Source organism: Balaenoptera physalus, assembly GCF_965194825.1.
Source record: "Balaenoptera physalus genome assembly, chromosome: 1".
Taxonomy (NCBI): Eukaryota; Metazoa; Chordata; class Mammalia; order Artiodactyla; family Balaenopteridae; genus Balaenoptera; species Balaenoptera physalus.
The window spans coordinates 122,792,540-122,812,776 of NC_138882.1; the positions used below are offsets into that span (position 1 = coordinate 122,792,540).

At 38.1% G+C, this 20,237-nt stretch overlaps 1 protein-coding gene across 10 annotated transcripts in view; it reads left to right on the plus strand.

The window, feature by feature from the left end:
• Nucleotides 1-6,719: 6,719 nt before the first annotated feature.
• The window catches only part of TTLL7 (tubulin tyrosine ligase like 7), a 158,739-nt gene continuing 145,221 nt past the window's right edge, over nucleotides 6,720-20,237 (plus strand). For all 10 annotated transcript variants that reach the window (XR_014250159.1, XR_014250160.1, XR_014250161.1 and 7 more), the window contains exon 1: nucleotides 6,720-6,877. The gene's annotated coding sequence lies outside the window, so the exon portion shown is untranslated. The remainder of the gene's footprint in view (nucleotides 6,878-20,237) is intronic.

Consider the following 20,237-nt stretch of genomic DNA (forward strand, 5'->3'; position numbering starts at 1 on the left):
TGAGAGAAGCCTGGTATGAGAGAGAAAATTAAGGAATTGTTTTAGTCTCTCTGGGCTGTTATAACAAAATATCACCGATTGAGTAGCTTATAAACAACAAAAATTTATTTCTCACAGTTCTGAAAGCTGGAAGTCCAATATCATTTCTGGTGAGGGTTTTTTTCCTGGTTCATAGCAGGCACTTTCTCACTGTGTCCTCACATGGTGGAAGGGACTAAGGATCTTTCTAGAACTCTTTTTATAAAGGCACTAATCTCATTCATGAGGGATTCACCCTCATAACTTTAGCACCTCCCAAAGGCTGCACCTCCTAATACCATTATCTTTGGGGGGTTAAGATTTTAACATATGAATTTGGGAGGGGACATAAATGTTCATACCGTAGAAGCAATGGAAAAACAAACAATTTGTACTAAAATAATGGGGAACAGCAAAAGTGAACTTAGAGGAAAATGTGTTACCCTTAAGTATGGAAGCAGAAATGTAAAAATAAAAGAATTAAGTACTTATCTTAATGAATCCAGATAAGAACATCAATAAAAGCAAAACAAAAGAAACTTTGAAGAGAGAATTAATATTGATAAAAGCTGAAATTATTAAAATAGATGAAATAGCAGAAAAGAATAATAAATTCAAAGACTGATTCTTTAAAAAGACCAATAAAATAGATAGATACAATGTGAGCCTGATGAGGAGAAGAGAATGCAATAAAAATTAGACAAGATTAATAATGTGAAAGTAGAAAGAACTTAAAAGAATTCCAAGTAAATACAGTGACTCTAAAGCAGTATTAAAAGAAAACAAACCTAGAAGAAATGAATACTTTCCTAGGAAAATATACATGATCACAAATGAGATAGATGTGAAAACTTGAATAGACCAATTATTATAGAAAAGATTGGAAAAGTGATAAATGATCTCCTATCAAAGAAGGCAGCAGGCAGATGGATTCACAGGTGAATTTTTAACCTAACCATTAAAGAATAGATAATTCCAATATTATTTAAACTATTGTGGGTCTTAGAAAAGTACTGAAATTTCTCCAGTTAGTTTTGTGAGACCAGAGCACCTCCAATACTGATGCCAAAGAAGGAATGCAACAACAACAACAAAAAATGTGCAGGCCATTTCATCTATGACTATAAATGCCAAATGTTTAAACAATATACTAGAGAACATAATAGAGGAGTGAATCAAGTGAGTGATACACTATGACAAAACAGTCTTTATTAGAGGAATGAAAGGGCAGTTCAATTCCGGGAAGTCTACCTACATATTGATTACATTAAAAATTAAAGGGAAAAAATCCCAACCGTTATCAATAGGTGGTCAAAAGACATCAGACAAAGGTCAAGCAACCAATGCCAAGGGAAACTTGAAGCAAAATAGGAATAGAAGGAAATTACATATAATAAAGAGAAGCCCACAAATAAACATTATCTTAACTGGCAAAAAATATATCTTTCACTTAAAATCAGGAATCAGACAGGCATCACTGTAATCACTTGTATTGGTGATTCTAGCAAATGTAAGTAAAATAACTAGTATAAATAATGGAAAAGGAGATAAATTCCCTGATGCTGATAAGATAACTGTTTTTTTAGAAAACCCAAAAGACTCTCATGAAAAAGCAAGTTATAAGAGAATCTGGTGTGTTGAATACAAAATAAATTACAGAAGTAACCAGTCTAGCTCTGTTCAGGCAAAAGCACCTAAAAAAGGAAATGGGAAGAATATTTTACTCAAAGTACAAATGCTAGAAAATAATTTGGTGTAAGTTTAGTAGGTGCAGAACATATATGAACAAAACTATGAAAACATTCTTGGGAAATGCATGACAAAATATAAGCAAATGGAAAAGTCCATTATCATCTTGGATTGAATGACTTATTGTTACAGACATGTCAATTCTCCAAAAAGTAATACATAAATTTACACTGTGCTAATTGGACTCTTTTTTTTCTCACACGTAAAATACCATATAATAATTGAAAAGAGTCTTAAGTTCCAGGTATCTACATATAATAGTAATTGTGAGTGAGCATAATCTTTAACTTAAGGCTTTTTGAAGAATTTTCAGAATGATCAAAACAATACTGAAAAAGACTCTAAACAATTTAATAAATACACTTCAGTACAATAAATGTGAAATTATATACAGTAGGTTTTAAATACTAGTCTCCCATTTCCTTCTCAATAATTGGTGGGGTTAAGGGGCGAGTCTAGGAGACTGGATGTTTTTGTGAGCCCCAAACTGTTCTTGTTTGTATGGACTGGTCAAACTTGGTTGTGCATTAGAATCACCTGTGGTGCTTCATAAAAGTAGAGATTCCAGGGTCTCACCCAGGAGTTCCTGCAATCAGAATCTGTAGCAAAAGTGTAGAAATCACTGGCTAAGTCTATGCTGCAATGATCACTTCTTGTTTCAGGGTTTCTATTCCGAGCACAGAAGCCTAATGGTTACCCGATGTTCCACTGAAACAGTCCATAGAAAAGGGTACTCAGTGTTTCCACTGGGAGGACTCTCATTTAAATCCTCTTTGTGAGAAATGATTCATTTCCTTTTAAGTACGAGAGTTGAAAATCGATTAAAAAAAAAGAAAATAGATTTCCCATTGTAGACAAACATACAATGTGAAACTTGCTTTCTGTGTAGCAGGAGGCAGTAAAAGTATGTAGACAGTAACGTCATGTATTGGTTTGAGTTTGAAACCTGGCTTTGCTTTTTTCCAGCTGTGTTACCTTTGACAAATTAATCTTTAAGTATCTTCATCTAAAAAATGAGGATGAAAATAGTGCTTCATAGGATAATAGTACTTACTTTAAAAATAATAATGACTTAAAAAGTGTTAGCTAAAAGCAAATAAACAGAAATAATGATCTCAGGGGAGCTGTAGGGTGGCCGCGGCTGTGGGGACTTGAAGTGGCATCTCGGTTCCCCAACCAGGGATTGAACCTGGACGGCGGCACTGCTTTGGGTCTCGGCCCCTTTGGGAAAGAATTTCAACAAAGAGATGGAAAATAGCCAAGCAGGTAAAGTGTTTATTAAGAGAGGAATACGTGCGGATAGACACATGGGTGGGCTCAGTAAGAGTTGCACCTTTGGGAAGTTTAGATCATTTATAAGGGGGCAGTCTTCCGGGTCTTTGTTTTCCTCTGGCCAATTGTCTTGCTTTGACCCTGTACCTGATTTGTCTCAGGGCCCTCCGTATGTGCACGCTCATCCTTTAGCCAAGATGGATTTCAACTTGAGGGTCTCTGGGAAGTTAGCAAAACTTATTATGGTCTGGTGCCCCCTCTCCTGAGGAAACTTTCCGTGCATGTGTAATTTGGGAGGTCTCCCTGACCCCAACAATGAGAAAGATGTGACTTCCTTATCTTTTACCCAAGCAGGGCTTAGCCCCTCTCTGCCTCTGCCATTACTGTTATCTTAAAGTGTTCACAGGAGACAAAGTCCAGCTATTCATCCTGTTCCTGTTGTTATTTCTATCCGAAGTATAAATAGGAGGTTAGTTGTAAATTATACAACTGGAATCCATTTATCTCCTGCCTCAATAACGCTAGTAAGTACTCTCCTCAGCAAGCGTAGCTTGGGAGGTTAATGTCACCATACACCTTAGTATGGGGCCAACACATAGTAGGTACTTAATATTCTTGAATCAAGTTTCAACATGGTGTGGCTCACACTACTTTTATCAAAGGCATTAAGTATTTTCTTTCTCTCTAGCTCTCTTCTTATTAATATAATTTTAAGTGTAATATCATTTGAACATCCCCATGTGATTCTGGTTTGTGAAGACAAATGAATTCACCTTAATATCGCTGCCTAAATAAGTTTTATCAATCACCTCCCTCTACACGGGCTCCACCATTTAGGACTGGAAATCTTCAGTCGTTTCTCTCAGATGCTCAGGAACAATTCCACTCCTGTTCTACTGGTCTGTGCTCCTCATCAAGTTATCCTGACCCTGGATTGGGCACTAGTGTCCGTTATGAGAATATGCCTTCTCTGGGTAGAGCCCTTCCTTACTGGTGACAAGGTACACAGAGGTCTGTGGCAGACTGGGTTGAGAGAATGACCCTCTCTCCAGTTCTGTGCTATACTTTGTCACCAGAGCCCAAAGTAATACTTCTTAAATCTGAAATCCCACAGTCATTTGCAAAAATGATTCCTCAGTCTCTGGCCCTAAGTTCTTTCCCCAAGGGGCTTAAAACCCTTCAAAGACTCTGTGGGAGAGTAGGGAATGCAGGCACAACATCACTCCCTCCATTCCTTTCGACAGTTTCCCAAGGCCTCTGGCACAAAATTTCTCCATCCTTCTTTATTCAGAAACATATACTCCAAGATCATCAACGTATACGAACAGATGGCTGGAGTTGTCGCCGAGTCCATCAGGTTTATAGATGCTAAAGTTCTAAATCCCAGTTTGGCCTCAGGTGGCCCACCAAAGACCTTATCCTCCTTTCTTATATCCCTTTCAACCAGACAGAGAATTCTAATTCAAAAGGCATCTTGTCTACTCCAATTCTGTTCCTTTGTTGTCTCCTTTGAAAGTGAAACATCTGTGCATGGAGAGAAGAATCACACATTTCTGAGGCAGAGGCCATCCTGGCCCTGAGTCACAGCTGCCTGGCTTCACTGGGGATCTAGTGCCCAGGCTTCTCAGCAACGTGGAGCTCTGGAGATTTCTGTTGTGCTGGTACTGATGTATGAACATCTATAACAAAAGTTAATGTAATAACAATGGCACAATATAAGGTTAACAACTTAATTTCTTATTTCTCAGAAAGCTTCTTTAAGGTGATATGAAAGTTGTTAATGCCCTCTTAACTTCTTTAAATTCTAGTAAGGTATATAAGGAGGTATATAATGACATTAGGCCCATTAAAAAACTCTTGCTCCTTCCTGGGATTGGAAGAAGAATAGCATAAAGTGTAATAGAGTAACAATTGTTTAAGTGTTGTGTAAAGTGCCATATAGCGATTAACGAAAAAATAATGAAGAATTCCTCCTCACCTTCACATGACTCTAATCATGCGTTTTTGAAATAGATGTTTTCAGTCTAGTTCTGGATGAAGTCCAGCTTCTTCTTTCTGATCCTTATTCCTAATCTCAGGGTGATGTCCACCTTAGATACTTAAGTATTCCTTTCTCCACTATGAAACCTAGTTTTCACAAGGGAAGGATAAACAAACTCATGTTCAAGTGCCAATCGGGTGTGATAAGGCTTAGCCTGTGTTTCCCAGAGGCATTCTAGTGGAAAGGAGTTAGTCAAAAACTCCAGGCTGCAATGCCTGTTCTGCCACTTATTTTATGATATGTGAACCCAGCACAACAAACTCTGAGGCCAGCTTCTCTTTTTTAAAAATAGCAGCAATATGGGGACTTCCCTGGTGGTCCAGTGGTTAAGACCTCATGCTTCCACTGCAGGGGCCACAGGTTGATCCCTGGTTGGGGAACTAAGATCCCTCATGCACCGTGTTTGGTCCATAGCTGGTACTCAATTTATGTTAAAAAGTTTTGTTAATTTACTCAAAAGAGAACAAAACCTTAATCCAGAGAAAACGGCTTTTAACTGTGGAATTTCATATTGTTTGAGAAGAATTTGGTGGGCCTTTTTTTGGGCTCCCTTAAATCATATTTGTATAGGTAGTTGCCAACTCTGTTCTCTTTCTTTCTATAAGGAGAACAATACACTTGTCTCCATCTCCACCATGGTCTGACATGAACTTGTTTCAGCCTGGTTGTGTCAGGGGCAGGGACCACAAAAGTGCTTTCACTAAAGTCTAAGGGAGGTCACGTGTGGGGTGTCTCTTTCCAGTTACATAAAGTTCATTTCATATGAAGATACGATTCCCTCCCCATTCCCAAGACACTAATCTGTAAAATGGTGAACAATGACCCTCAAATAGTTGTGCATTTCTTTAATCATCTTGTATAGATCTATATGTTAAAACGGTTTCCTAAATCTACATTTTCCAGCTGCTGTGGTTCAACCTTTGCGGAGGAAAGGAAAACGGATTCCAAAATGTCGCTCACTTCTCCGTATCTACAAAGCACCTACAGGATGGGGGTACCACTTGATTTTATTTTCTAACTTTCAAGCTGGCCTTGGATAAATACCCTTTTATTTTTTGCTCCACAGAGATGCTTGGATAGAAGATCTGAAGAGTCCCGTCAAGGGCTCCAGACGGCCCGCTCTGCCTGGTGGTAATACATCAGTGGTGAGCTCTGCAGCAGGACTGGCGCCCCGGGGGCCCGCGCTGCTGGAGCAGCAGGGGCACGAAGGCAGGGCTCCGGGCCAGCACCCTCTCACATCTCCTTAGGAGGGGACACCGCCCAGGCGCCCGCGTTGCTAGGTCTTCTGTTTGCCGGCTTCAAAAGAACCCAGAGCGGGACCAAAGCAAACCGGGAGGGGGGCCGGAAAAGCTAAAGCACCTTCCCCAGTCATCAGTCGGGAAAAGAGGACGCTCCTCGGTTGGCCCCTCCCGCCCGTTGCCATCCCGGCGCGAGGCGGGGTGCTGAGGAGCCCCCTCGTCCTTGGTTCCTCCCAACCGTCGCCGTCCCCGGCGCCCTCGCTCCCGCTCCGCCGCGCACGTCGCGCACCCCCGGTCGCCGCCCGCGAATGGTCTGGCCCGTCGGTAGCCACCACCCCTTTGGCTGCGCCCACTGCTCCAGCTGCTCCGGGTCGAGCGCCGGCGCCCAGAGCTGTGGCTGCCGCGGGCGGTGGGTGGGCGGGCGGAGGGGAGCAGCCGACGTTCAGCGCAGGCTGCCGGGCCCGGGGCGGCCGCAGTGGGAAGCCGAGGCGCGCGGGAGCCGCGGAGGGACCGCCCGCAGCCCGGAGGCGAGGACCCGGGCTGGGTTTTCCTTACCCTGGTGAGTACCTGCTGCCCCGATCCTCCCTGACCCCCTTTCCCTGTCCCCACGCCCCCGAGGTGTCGGCCCCCGCCCGGACGGTCACTGCTCCGGGGACACTGGCCCCCGCGGGAGCAGCGGCACGGGGAGCTGCTGCTGTTGGTGCTAATGATTCAGCACCATTCGCGCCCTGAGAGATTTGGGCAGAATGGGGGAGGGTGGGGGGGTGCCGAGGTCAGTTGCCTTCCTCTCCTCAGCTTCTGGGTTCCAGATGAACGACCCCGGCGGGCGAGGTCGGGTGGGGGGAGCTAGGAGGCTCCCTGCTGGCTTGTTCTGTGATTCTGTCCGTTTCCCACATCACGGTACAGACCTCCGTGAGTGTGCGGTGCAGTATTCAGTGTGTCTTTTTCGCACAGGCGAGTGAAGTCTAGGGCCCTTTTCTATACCTGTCATTTTCTCTACTTCTTCCTCGGTTGGATGCCCAATTCGTGCCATCATTCGCTCAACTTCACATCGCGTTGCATCCCCCGCTAACGTGTGAGAAAGATGCTGTATCCAAGTTGTCTTGTATTCAGAGTGGGTTTGATTGGTCTTGACATAGTAGGAAAAGATTTAAGGGAGGTAGGAAATAATACTTTCAGAGCCTAGGCACTTTATATATACATACATATATATATATATATAAAAATAAATAATTTCATTAAATCATGACAACAACTCAGAACCAAATGTGCAAAGTGAAGAGCGGGGAAGTTAAATTACGTGCTCAAGGTCACAGCATAGATATTTGGATATAAGATTCCCTGATCCCAAAGCCCACGAACCTTCCACTGTATTAAGGAGTTGTGTATCCAAGTGTGTCCAAGTTATATGTACATATATATGATTTATTACATATTAAACATAGTATTAATTTTCATAGAAGTAATCTCAAACAACAGCAACAACCTGTAAACTTCCTGTGTATCGAATTATCATTCTTTTAGTATAAAAGTAGGGGCATTCTTTGAATTATTCGAAAAAACATACTATTTTCTTAGAAAGCATATGCCAAAAAGTAGTATCTGGACCACACTGCATAGGAGAGCTAGGTCATAACAGGAGCTGTTCAACACATTTTTGGCAGTGATAGATGGTGAATGCTTTGTGCTTTGGCATAGCAGGTGATAGCTCGATTTTACAGACGAAGGAACTGAAATACAGAGAAGGTTCAAGATTACACAGCTAGCTAGTGGTGGAATCTGGACAAGCATTGACTCTTACACAAAACATGTGTTGTAGCAAAGTGTAGCTCTGTACAGTGGGAAACTGTATTGATTTGTTTTTACCCTGCCCTTCAGAGTCAACAGCTATATTGACCTTGTATGCTCTTTCTATAACAACAATGGATGCTAGGTTTTTCTTTGTTCCTTGCTTGGCCATTTGATTTGCTTTCATTTATGATTTATATATTTTCTCTTAAGATATGCAACTCTTGTTGATGTTTCAGGAAGCAGGTTGCTATAGTACGAATGCTCATTATCTCCAAGTACTGGGCTAGTATATGAGGGCAGATAGGAACATCGTCATCTTAGTCCATCATTCCTAAAGTATTTAACCATTTGCATTGGAGAATTCTTTTTTGAGTTGATGAGGATATTGATAGACTAAAGGGATAAAATGGAGGCACAAATTTATATTTGTTGTTCAGACAAGGCTGTTAAGAGAAGTAGAGTCTTGAGATGAGTCTTAAGTTTGGTTTCTAGGAGGTCATTTCTTTTTGTTCTTTATATGGCTATAGACCATGCCCTGACCTCAGTGAGGGCTCTTGTGGTCCAATCTGTTTAATCCCAAAGGAGACAGCAGAATTGGTATGAATGAATAAGCAAAAATACAATTCCACTGCTATTTAAAAAAAAAGGAAAGTGCATGTTCTAGCGTTGGAGGGTCAGTAGGAACATTTTAAAACAGATGCAACACACTTTATTTAGATAACATCACTGAGTATGAATATAATACCAACTTGGCTTTAGAACTGTATTCTCTCTCTCTCTTCCCTTCTGTGTGTGTGTGTGTGTGTGTGTGTGTGTGTGTGTGTGTGTTTGTCGAATGACTACTATCTGCAGACCATCTAAATTCTAAAAGTCTAGCTGGGGAAACTAAAAGTCTAGCTGGGAAAATATTTACCTACACACGAACAATTAACTAAATAGATAGAATTGGCTTAATACCGGAAAAATGTAGTACAGACTTAAGTGCCATATGAACACCTTAAGAAGACAGAGAAATAGTAATGGCTAGGGTCATAAGAGGATCAGGAAAGTCTTCATGGATGGAAGTGTATTAAATCACTCTGTGAGAGATGGGAAGGTTTTTAGTAGGAAAGAGAAAGCCAGATGAAGAAGTTCAGCAGAGAAGTGGTCATGTACTGTTTGGATGCATGGTGACAAATTATGAAGAACCTTGCATATCAGGCAGTGAAATCTGCTCCTTATTGGGTAATCATAGGGAACTAGTGTAGGTCGCTGAGCAAGCCAAGTTTCTCTTTGGTTTGTCTTGCTCACATTCTCCATATTCCTTGTTCCAAGTGCCGTTTGAGAAAATGTTATGTTTCCTGGGTACTGATATTAAAAGCACTAAACCCAGAAAGTTTTCTATGCAAGTAAGATTTTTCCTCTTCCAAGGAGGTTTGCCTTTTTAAAAGCTTTTCCCCTTTCATTATAGTATTACAAACAATTTGGAAACTAAGAATATATAAAAAAAATCACCGTAATCTTACTAACTAAAGACAACCACTATTAACATACTGATGTGTTTCCTTCCACTCTTTTTTCCGCGCATAGTTTTAATCATGCTGTGTATATTACTTTTTATACATTTTTACTTTAAATTTTATAACAGTAATTTTCACTTAATTACAATTTGGCAGTGAACATTTAAAATGCCTACATAATTTTCCATGAGGTAGATGTGCCATAAATTTCTAATCACTCCTCATTGTCACTATTTTTAAAAAAATTTTTATTGCAGTATAATTGATTTGCAATGTTGTGTTAGTTTCAGGTATACAGCAAAGTGAATCTGTTATACAAATACATAGTCACTGTATTTTTGATGATAATAAATAACACTGTGATGAACATCTTTGTTCATAAGCTCTTTTCTAAATTTTAGAAATTAGTTCCTTAGGATAGAGTCTCAGAAATAAAAGTTCTGGGTTAAAAGGTTCTGAGTTCTTGTTTGACTTTTTTTAAAAAAATTGAGCTATAATTGGTATATGACATTTTATTAGTTTTGGGTATATAATGTAATGATTTAATATTTGTATATATTGCAAAATGATCACCACAGTAAGTCTAGTTAACATCCATTACCACACATAGTCACAGATTTTTTTTTGTGATGCTTACTTTGACTAAATTTTATGCAAGTTTTAAAACTCTACTGGATTCTGTATGTTCTCTTTGGAGCATTAGCATATTAGGTATAGGATATTTGCATATTAATAATTAATAACACTCCTGGCTGTGGCTCCTCACATTATACTATTTCAGGCAAACTTGTCTTTTGATTAGAAAGGTTAGTTAAATCATGGGTACTGGGAGAAAGGCAGGCAGTTGGGGCCACTGAAGAGAGAAGATGTAAATAATGGAGGACAGGTTTGGTGAGAGTGAGCAAGAGTTTGTAGCCAGAGAAGGGGCTTGTGTGATAGACTACTTTCTGGTCCTGGTGTTGTATTTGTGGACGTCAACTCTCTCCTTTACCGTGCCCTTCCCTCAGGAATCCACCCCTATCCTCCACACAATATCTGTCTCTTTCAAACTTCTTCCACCCTCCTGTATCAGGTTCCCAGGTTTCAGCTTCAGTATCCCGGCAGTGCAAGGCTTATGAACTCGCTCTCGCGTTCTAATTTGGAGAATCCACATAGGTGAGCGCAGGAATTCCAGACCTCCTTCAGTTGTCAGCAGAAGCCCAGGTTACAAGGTGCAAGAGTGTCTGGTGGACATTGAAGACTCTCGCCCTCTCCCCCGTGCACATTGCCAGAGATGGCCTTTGAGAACAGCAGCCGCTGGGGAGTCGCCTAAGGTTTCCAACATCCCCTGCCGGCATTCGGCTGCTCCCCTCCCCTCGTTCCCAGTATTCCTCGACCAGAGGAAATTCCCCTCATTGAGGAGAGACAGTGTGCCTCAGTGTCCCACCAGTTGTAGGGTTACATGACACCACCTCCTTGGACAGGTGCATTGGCCAGGCCTCTGCCTTGCTCCCCCAGGCTCTCACCTGGGTTTCCTCTGGATCCCGCCCCCATTCTCCTTGGAATTTGAGGCCAGGGAGCCACTGAGGCAGGGAGGCCATGAAGTGTCTCTGAGAACCAGTGGAAGGGGAGTTAGGGAGACGAAAGTGCCTCGAGGGCACAAGTAGGTAGCAGAGAGGCAGGTACTTGGAATATATCATCAGTTTGGGAAGATGTGAAAGGAAACAATGAAAACTGAAGCATCACTTTACAAACCAAAAATAGGGCCCGTCTTTTTAGGACCTGACAGATGATTTCTGTTGGAAGTTGGGCACTGAGGTAGGCTGAGTAATATTCTGGGCAGAATTTGTCGTGTGCTTAGTTGGGACCTACTATTTAAAACAGTTTGCTTAAGCTATTAGAAGGTGGTAAATCTATTTCCATTCCTCCCAGGCATTATTTCTCAGAGTTCAACTGGGCTTAGTCAACAGTTTTCCCTAGGGTTAAGTTAAAGCTAAAAACTTAAATTTATTTATTATTATTATTTATTTTCCACTACCCTTATTTCGGTAGTTCCCATTTGACATTTACCTAACACATTCCCACCCATGGTACACACGATAGTTGACAAAGCCAAGGTGTTGGGATTGTTTAGGCTCTGGGAGTTGAGTGATAAATCCAATTTTCTCTTTTTTCTTTCACTTCTTACTTGTAAGCAACTAGTTGGCCTGTGTTTCTTTGACTTCTTTGAAGGTTTAGAGTTAGGTGGTCAAGTGGTCACTGCGTCTCCCCTGGGGCTGATTACTCCTTCCTTTTGAAATTGATGATATTTTTGGTCCACTGGACATGCTGAACTGTCCACATTGTTTGGTTTTTCTAAATTGTGTCATGGCACCTGAGCTTCCAAACTTCTGTGTTATTTTTGTTCTGTGTAGCTATGTGAAATGGAACATTATGTTTGATAAAAGATTATTTTGAACATTTCTATCTCTTTTACCCACTACTTTGCAAAGTCTGAACTGGTGACACATCTAATTCACCAAGGTGGCAGTAGCTTGTTTTTATAAAAATTCTCCTCCCTCCTCTGTGAGCTTATTTGCAGTGAAGTTGACTTTTTACAGTAAATTGAGCATTTGTAGATTTGGAAGATGGATCAGGAGTAATCCAGGCAGCAGCTTCAAGATTATTTCTATGCTCTTTGCTGGATTAGAATTTTAGGGCTGCTTAGGTATACTTCTCATTTAAGGTAGTACTGTCTTTCTTTTGTAAGAGAAGAGAGCCCACTTAAAATTTGTGTAAAATCTAATTGATGTGATTCTAGTACTATGTTTGACTGGCTTTGTGATATGAATGGTTGTATGTGTGGTGTATTGGTAGGAAAAGTCAGGAACTGTGGATTTAATTTGCATTATTGCATTTGATGGGAAGATTTTTCATGTGTAATTTTGTCATTGCTATTATTTAAAATATATTTTTTCCAAGTATTTAATAAATAAAATCTGTAATCATGTGTGACATTCATAGTGATTGCTGAAAAATCAGGACAATAATTTTAGCACACGTCTCAGTTTATATTTAGAATCGGTCTGTCTGCAGTTACCCAAACAAATATGTGCTAGCTACTCTATGGAGAGGAAAGATAGAAATTGAACACTTTCTACAATCAGCTTAGTTCACATGAAACCAGATGCAGACGTTTTCATTTAGCTGTAGATTTGATCACATCCAAGACGATAATATTGTATTTAATTACTTAGCATCTCTCAATGTAGAATCCTAAAGATTGGCAGATATTACTTCCTCCGTTTTAATGATGTGAGAAATCGAGCTAGGCAGAGGGAAAAAAAAAACAGGCAAAATGCATGCCGAATCATCGTAGGATTAGAAGTTGGTCTACAGCTGCCCCTTTAATACTAATTTTGACAATAGGTGCTACTATTTACGGTTATATGTAAAAAAGGGGATGACCTTCATTCATTTATTAGATAGTTTTAATGGTTTTACTACTTTTACAGTATTTGAGAAAAAAAAATAACTCGTCAAATCCATTGAATACTTTTTCCTAATCTCTGATGTCTACTTTTAGTCCATGTCAGTTTCACCCTTAGTCAACACACACATACTTCAATCCATTATTTTTGGAAAATGTAAACAAGTTATTTCTGGAACTTGCTGCAAAAATTAAAGGAAAACAGATATTTTAATATTCAGGAAAGTTTTAAAGGGAGGGATCAGTGCTTCTTAAAATCAAGTGGACTATACATATGTGGAAAACTTTTTCACTTGTCAGAAGTCAGTGCCGAATGGGCATTTCTGGCAAAAAGAAAAGTTTGCTGCTACATATGTTAGGAGGTTGTCATTTTGGAATAGGAGGCATTTCCTCTTTTAAAAATGTATCTTGGGTATGTGTGGAGAGCTATTTTCATCCTTGACTAAGGAATTAAAAGTTAAATGTATTTTTCATTAGTTATAGTATGGCCTATTTACTTCCATAATGTGCTTGAAAGCGTATCTGTGAATTTTGTTTTTGAATTCATAAGGAACCAGAATAATAAACATAGGATGAAGTGAAGGTCCTAAAGTACAGCTTCTACTGAGAACAAAATTAAACAAATACACTCAGCAGTACCTGTGAATAGATATTTAGATCTCCAAGTAAAATTACCTAATGGTAATCCAAGCGTTTTTCTCCCCTTGGTATAACTATACATATTATGGTAATATGCAAGTGATATGATATTCATGTTTTCTGGAAGAAAAAAGTCCAGAGTAGTGTAAAAATACTGTGATTTATGTAATTATTTGGGTGATTTCTGATATTTTGTAGGCATTCCACAAATGCAACAATTTTTTCTTTCAGTTAATGTTTTGTATTTTTTATTGTGATAAAAACACGTAACATAAAATTTACCATGTTAACCATTTTTAAGTGTATAGTTCAGTAGTGTTAAATATATTCACATTGTTGCTAAATATATTCACATTGTTGTGAAATAGATCTCTAGATCTTTCTCATCTTGCAAATCTGAAATTTTATACCCATTAAACAACAACTCCCCTTTCCCCTTCCCCCAGGTCTCTGGTAACCACCATTCTACTTTCTGTTTCTATTAGTTTTAGTAGTTTAGATACCTTAATATAAATGGAATCATACAGTATTTGTCTTTTTGTGACTGGTTTATTTCACTTAATAAAATGCCCTAGGGTTTTATCCATGTTGTAGCGTATGACAGGATTTCCTTCCTTTTTAAAGCCAAGTAATATTCCATTGTATATACACCACATTTTGTTTATCCATTCATCTGTTGATGTATATTTGGGTTGCTTCCACATCTTTGCTATTGAGAATAGTGCCGTTATGAACATAGGTGTGCAAATATCTCTCCAAGACCCTGCTTTCAGTTCTTTTTGATATATAGCCAGAAATGGGATTGTTGTTATATCATCTTTGGAGAAATGTCTATGCAATTCTTTTCCCATTTTTAAATCTGGTTATTTGATTTTTTGTTGGTGAGTTGTTGGAGTTCTTTATATCAGATAAATGATTTTCTCCCACTCCATAGATTGCCTTTTCACTCTATTGATTGTGTTCTTTGATGTATGCAAAAATTTTGTTTAATGTAGTCCCATTTGTCTAGTTTTGCTTTTATTGCCTGTGTAGCACTATTTTTAGCAGTTTAAAAATGTATTGATAGAATTGTTTCAAGTTGCTGTTTATTATTTTCCTCTTTATTCTTTGAAGTCCATGAGATTATTTTTGAGACTTTGCAATTATGATGCCTGATGTAATTATTTAACAAATTATACTTAATTTTGATTAACTTTTTCTTTTTGGAAGATCCATTTTTTAATCTGTTTAATGTAGAATTTTGTTGCTATAATTTAACTAATATGTTAATAGGAATTATGTTAAACCTGTACATTAATTTAGGGATAATTAACATTTTAAAAAATTAATTAATTAATTAATTAATTAATTAATTTTTGGCTGCACTGGGTCTTTGTTGCTGTGCGTTGGCTTTCTCTAGTTGTGGCGAGTGGGGGCTACTCTTCGTTGCGGTGCTAGGGCTTCTCATTGCGGTGACTTCTCTTGTTGGTGGAGCGCGGGCTCTAGGCACACAGGCTTCAGTAGTTGTGGCACATGGGCACGGTAGTTGTGGCCCATGGGCTTAGTTGCTCCATGGCATGTGGGGTCTTCTCAGACCAGGGCTTGAACCCGTGTCCCCTGCATTGGCAGGCAGATTCTTAACCACTTCACCTCCAGGGAAGTCCAGAATTAACATCTTTACTACACTGATTCTTCCAATCTGTGAACATGATATGGGTCTCCAGGTATTTACGTCTTCCTTGATTTCTTTTATCAAAATACCATAATTTTAATTACACATATCTTGCACATGTTTTGTTAGACTTATACTTAAGTGTTTCATATTCTTTGGAGCAACCGTAAATGATACTGCATTAAAAATTTTTGTTTCTATTTTTTTGCTGTCAATATATAGAAATGCAATTGGTTTTTGTGTTGGTCTTGTATCCTGAAACCTTACTGAACTCACATTTTGGATCTAGGACTGTAGATCCTTTGATTTTTTTTAATGTAGGCAATCATGTCATTTGCAAACTGAAACAATTTCTTTTCTATCTGTATGCCTTTAATTTATTTTTCTTGCCTTGTTGCAATGGCTAGAACTTCTAGTATTGTGCTAAATAAGAATGGTGAGAGTGGACATCCTTGCCTTCTTCCCAATATTAGAGAAAAATTATTCTGTCTTTTACAATTAAGTATGATGTTAGCTGTATTTTTTTTGTAGATGTTCTTTATTAGGTTGAGGCGTTTCCCCCCTGTGTTCCTAGTGTACTGAGACTTTTTTTATCCTGAATGGATATCAAATTACATCAAATGCTTTTAATGCAACAGTTGATATGGACATATGATTTTTCCCTTAGCCTATTGATATGGTGGACTGTATTGATTAATTTTTTAAATATTGAATCAGCCTTGCATACATGGAATAAATCCCATTTGGTCATGTATACATGACACACACATACATACACACATACAAACACACATACACATACATGCTTATTGTAGTATTCAATTTGCCAACAATGTTAAATATTTTTTGCTATTAATTTCAGGAGAGATATTGGTTGTAGTTTCCTTTTTTGTTGTGCTTCCTTTATTTGGTTTGGTTGTTAGAATATTACTGGCCTCATGTGGTACTAAGAAACTACCACTTGTTGAGTTTGGTGTTGTATCAAATTAAAATATCTATAATAACCTGAGAAGGGTATTAAAATACTCCTTTTTCCAACTACATATCTCTGTGAGGCCAATTTTTTCCATATATTTCAACCAGAAGAACTTATCAAAATGAATGCAGAAACAGGTATGAGAATCTGTTTTCTTGAAGAAAGATATTAGAGGAATTTGAAAAAGTACAAAACATTGTTACTCATTCCTTTTTAAAAAAACTATGGTTATTTTTTAATACAGTATGTTTTTGTTAACATGTAATGGTTTTATTATTGTTATTTTAAAATGAATGAATCAGTATTTTAAACATTTATCAGTTTTACTTTCTAATAAGGTGAATATTGATAGATATGACCCACAAAAACAAAGCTCAACAAAACTGAAAGAGCATAAAGAGTTCCAGCACCAAAAGTTTGAGAAGCACTACTAAGACGACCAAGGCAAGGAGAAAAGTGAAGCCAGAGGCATGGGCATATTCATCTCACACTTGGCATTGGTTTAAATAAGTTGTTACACGTGCACATTTTCCTCTTTCTCTGCTAGTGTTTTTATTTCACAAAAAGATGCTTTTTTCCTCCACATCAATTCATTGATATGTATGCTAATCTCTTAGGAAAAAATACGATAAATAGACCAATAGAAGTCCATAATGTAATCTTCACAAAATGAAATCCCTCAAAATTATCTCCACCCTAATTTTAACAAATGTCTTATACAGACATATAACTATATTTTAAGTTACAAATTATAATAGAAATATTAATTCAGTTATAACTTATGCAAGGATGAAGTAATTTAGAATGTTTTACCAAGAATTGACTAAAAGATAGTACAAGAAAAATTTACATTACTGTCTTTTGATTTTGATTATTGTAAATGGCTTTTCTTTTGTATTTTTCCCCAGTACTTCATTGAAGTATAATTTGTATATAGTAAAATGTTCACCTTGTAGAGTTTTTATAAGATTTTGGTAATACCGTTTGAAGTTACCTAGTTTGTAATAGAATGAACATGCAAGATGAGATGATAAAAAAATCTTAGAATATCAGTGAGGGAAAAAATAAGATGAAGTGAGCTAGGGGAGACATTAGCTCACAAAATCCATGTTACGAAATCCTGCATGTTTATTAGAGCTGGACACGCTTTTTTTTTTAACATCTTTATTAGAGTATAATTGCTTTACAGTATTGTGTTAGTTTCTGCTGTATAACAACGTGAATCAGCTGTATGCATACGTATATCCCCATATCCCCTCCCTCTTGCATCTCCCTCCCACCCTCCTCATCCCACCCCTCTAGGTGGTCGCAAAGCACTGAGAGCTGGGCACACATTTAATTCAAGCTTTCTAACTTCCAGGCAAAGAGGGACATACAAAAAGTTTAATGATTAATTGAAAAGCTAATCAAAGAGAAAAACAAACCAATTGCCTAAGAGGAACAAAGTTGTTCTTATGTAGAATCCAAAGTGAAATTTATGCTACAGTTTCTTTTAAAGTGGATTCAGTATAGTGTAATGCAAAATGTCTTCAACATCCTTACAGTGGAATTCAGTAGGATTCCTTGGGCTATTTTTTATAATGTCCTTCAATGGGCCCATGATGTGGATCTGTGTCTTTGGGGGAAGTAACCTCCAAAGATCTGATTATTTTCTTCTCTAACATGAGAATAATATCTGCCTTGAAAGCATTGTGATATAGGTGAAGATTATAGTCTGTGCTCAATAAATGATAACTATTCTTCTGTTATAGGGTGGCTGTGACCAGCAGTGTAGTGTGGTCCAGGTATGTAGCTCTCTGATGATCTGGCTTAATCTAGGAATGGATGTTACAGTGTCTCAAAGAAAGTTCTGCATATCTTTTAGGAATTCCTTCATACATATTATTATTCTTAGCTGAGATGTTAAGGAGCAATCCGTTTGAGGTTTTGCTCCCTGAGAATTACCTGCTATTATTTCTTTTCAGTCAAGTAAAGAATTCTATGATTTGAGAGTCAGCTGGACCGAGTAATAGGACTTTACCAAATGTATATACCTAAATAGAAGGCCACAGCTCCTCTGCAGCAAATGGGCTAAAGTAATGATCTTAGACAGGTTTAAATCTCCTCCAAAATCAATTTTGCATTTGTTCCAACACACAGAAGAGTAAGTGTTGGAAGTCCTAAATTTATGACATGGAATGTGGCTCCAAATGCCCATTTCAGCTAGAACAGTTTCAGGTACAGATAAAATAGTTGGAATTACCACTTCCGCCTCTCTTGCAGAGAAGTGTAATTTTTTTCTTCAGACCAAAATATTTTTTCTGGAGTGTTTTTTAAACGATCAGTTAAGTTTCTATGGAGAGAAAGTGAAAACAAAATTGTTGGGGTTTAGAAAATTCTCACCTAGCAAAAGTTGAATTAGGCCTCAGACTTTTTTGAATAGAGGAGTAAAATTAGTTTGTAGTAATTGCATGAGCATTTTAGGTTGGTTTGCTTCCTTAAGCAGTAGTCTTTTAAAGTCAACTATCAGATCAGCGTAATGGGTATTTGATTTTTAAAAATCTTTTGAGCGTTTGAGTCTAATTTTCTTTCATTAGTAATCCCTTGAGAATTTGCCTTAAGTAAGTCCTACAATCTGTACACATTTTCCACATCATTTAAAGCCTTCTGGGGCTGCCCACGGTGGACTAACTCAGATTCACTGTGATGTCTGCAGGCGGCTGAAGCTAGAGCACGGGCTCCTCTCTGTTTCCCAGGGCCCACAAGAGAAAGGACGGCCCAGATCCTTCTTGTCCAGACTAAATCAGTGGGAAGGTCATGATCTTAGGTTTGGAGTCAGTTAGGTACTTTTAACATGTGCTAATGAATGAATTAGACTCAATTTTATATCCTAGCCTCAGTGATTGTTTTGAAATTCTAAGCAACTAATTTGATTATAACATAGCTAAATTTCCATCATATTAGACATTTCCATTTTCCTCACTGCCAGATTAGAGTTTTGGGGTTTAAATAAATGCTTATTTATTTGTAATATATAAAGATAACATAATCTATTATTAATTATAAATGATTATTAATATATAGTATTATATGTTATAATAATATAATAAACTATAATTCTCATTCAGTTTTCCTTTTCCAAATACCAAAACACCTCTTGCTTTATTGGAAAGTCTTCTGTATAGTTTGATTTAATTTTGATTTAAACTGATCCTTAAAAAATGAGTTTTACCATGAGTTACAAAAATCAGTTATACAAATATAAAAATATTTAATTATTAGATTTATGCTACCTATTTATTAGTCTTGCTTTCATGGTTGAGATTTGCAGTTTCTCATAGGAAAACTAGATGAATGTTTAATTTTTGGCAAAGAGCATTTCTTCTCTATATTATGGAAAATCTGCAGGATGTCATTCTAGAGGGTAAATAAGAGGGCTACCCTTTCCCCTCCTCTTCCCTCCCCTCCCCTCCCCTCCCCTCCCCTTCCCTCCCCTCTCCTCTCCTTTCCTCTCCTTTCCTTTCCTTTCTTTCTATGACTATAATTTATCTGTCTCATTTGAGTTTTGGATGTGGTTCTGGTTTAAGGTCCCTTAGTCCATCTCCTCTAATTAGTGGATTCTGGTCTGTGAGGAGCCAGATAAATGGACTGGGAAGCTGAAAAAGAAAAGCTTCTCTGGTGCATATAGTTCCCAGGGCACATTTGTAACTCAATCTGTATGACTGGTATCTGCATCATTTTTATCCTGATGGTCTTCTTAAGCAGTTGTCTCAGACTGTATAATATAATAGATGAAGGGTTATTATTTTAGCTCTAAAATGTTTAGGTATATATTTGGTAGGTGAGATAGCTGTTATATAAATTCTAATGGACTAAAATGGGGAAAATAGGAAATTCATTTTTTTTGTTATAGGTTACCTCCAGGTTATAAAGTAC